At 33.5% G+C, this 2,264-nt stretch overlaps 1 non-coding gene across 1 annotated transcript; it reads left to right on the forward strand.

Moving 5' to 3' along the window:
- The first annotated feature begins 775 nt into the window (after positions 1-775).
- On the forward strand, positions 776-848 carry TRNAK-UUU (transfer RNA lysine (anticodon UUU)). The gene has a single exon. It is a non-coding gene; the product is annotated as a tRNA-Lys (tRNA).
- The last annotated feature ends 1,416 nt before the right edge of the window (positions 849-2,264 follow it).

Raw genomic sequence — 2,264 nt, forward strand, 5'->3', positions numbered from 1 at the left:
CTATTATCATTATTATTGTTATTATTATTATTATTATTATTATTATTATTATTATTAAGTTTTATCATAATTATTTTGTAGTAAATAGGTATTAACATACTTTTAAGTATGATCTAAGCCTAAATCTGTACTGTAAATATTTCTTAATAAGATAGATATTGACGTAATTTAAAGTATAATATATATCTAAGCCTAAATCTAAGTACATATTTTCTGTCCTCTTTTTTTGAAGCTTTGTATCCTCTTTTTTATCGATATGTATCTGGTCAACTTATGAATATAGGTTATATAATATATATTTTTAAAACTTTTATATATATTGTGTCACTCCCTACCGTTATTATATTTTATATTAGAGACTATGTTATCTGAAGCTCTAATGTTACATATATAACCTATATTCATAACTATATTTGTCACATTTTAATATTTTTAACATTTTACAGTCTCATCAATTTGTTTGCTTGTACACGGATAACATGTAAATTAACCAGTTTCGAATCTGTTCCTTACGTGTTATTTACCATTGTGAGATATGATGAATCCATTTTCAGTGGCGAAAACATTAAAATTATTTCCAATAACCATTAATATATTCCATTTTACACAACGCAGAACTGCACGCATTGTATTCTTCACCTAACATAATTACGACATTAAATCCAGACGTTTGAGATGGGCAGGACATGTAGCACATATGGGTCTCTGGCGTTTCGTCAGCCCACGCGAGTTGTGTGGATATAAAGGGAAAAGTTGAGACTGTGTCGGGTGAAGTTCCCGGGTAGCTCAGTTGGTAGAGCGCTGGTACTTTCAACCAGAGGTCCCGGGATCGATACCCGGCCCCGGAACAATTTTTCCCTTGAAATTATTCAAATGAACAATATTTTTTCATTATAAAATAATATAATGATGGTACTAGAAATCCTGAGAAGTTTTATAAGTTTGGTGGGAGCCGAACGCAGTAGTCATCCGTTGTGCAAGCCACCCGACATTAAGTGTATGGTAAAACTTAACTTGTGTGCAATAAGAAACGCGCACAACAAAAACTGGTGTTCAGAAGTGCGACGACACAACAGTTCGGTGTCAGAAGCAATGCGACGTAACAGGTGTATTAGAGCTTTCCTGGAGTTCTCTTTTGAATTTGAATTTATTCCTAGTAAAAATTACATAAAAAGATTTCATAATTATATTACTGTAACATATAAAGACTAATTATAACATATAAACAATAATTCTTTGATACTTAGAAAATAATTGTTGTAAGAGGAAAATTTAAACAAAATAAAAAAATTAAGACATTCTTATACTCTAGCGCCAGGGAATGATAAGAATTTTTAGCCGAAGACAGTTCAGTAACATTAATAAAGTACAATTTTATAAAAACCATATGATGAAAGACATAGGATAGTGCACAATAATTAATAAAAATGAATTATACAAAATGAGCATGAATTAGGAAGGAATTAAAAAATTAAATATTCATTCATTTAGTGTTCTGGCCACGGGCAGGTCTTTCACTACAAACACAGCATTCTCCAATCTTTCCTATTTTCTGCCTTCCTCTTAGTATCCGCATATGATCCATGTCTCCTATTGTCGTCTATCATCTGGTGTCTTCTTTTCTCCCGTTCAACGTTAATACCAGTGCATCCTTCAGTAGGCGGTTTATTCTCATCCAGTAACCCAACCAATTCCTTTTTCTCTTTCTGATCAGTTTCAGCATCATTCTTTCTTCACCCACCCTTTTCAACAATTTCATTTCTCAATTTGTCTCTCTATTTCACACGTTCCATTCTTCTCCACATCCACATTTTAAATGCTTTCAGTCGTTTCTCTTCTCTTCGTCGTAATGTCCATGTTTCTTTGCCATATAATGCCATACTCCTCCACAAAAAGCACTTCACTAGTCTCTTCCTTAGTGTTTTTTCATGGGTCCGAAGAAAATGTTTCTTTTTCTATTAAATACTTCCTTTTGACTTCTTGGCAGCAGCTCATGTTACTGCTTACAGCACACCCCAAGTATTTGAAGCTATCCAATTGCTCTACTGCCTTATTTAGAATTCACACGCTTAGCTCCTTTATTTTCCTTCCCATAATCTTGGTCTTCCTCCTGTTTCCATTTATCTTCACCTCGTACCGCTCACAGCTGTCAATTAGCTCCAGTAGAATATCTCTTACTGTTCTCCACCAGGAGAAAATAAACGCCAAAGAAATGTGCTTACTATTGCGTCATCTATTGGAGCGTAGTAGATAATATTACCGTT

The sequence above is a fragment of the Periplaneta americana genome, chromosome 1 (genome assembly GCF_040183065.1).
Source record: "Periplaneta americana isolate PAMFEO1 chromosome 1, P.americana_PAMFEO1_priV1, whole genome shotgun sequence".
Classification (NCBI taxonomy): Eukaryota; Metazoa; Arthropoda; class Insecta; order Blattodea; family Blattidae; genus Periplaneta; species Periplaneta americana.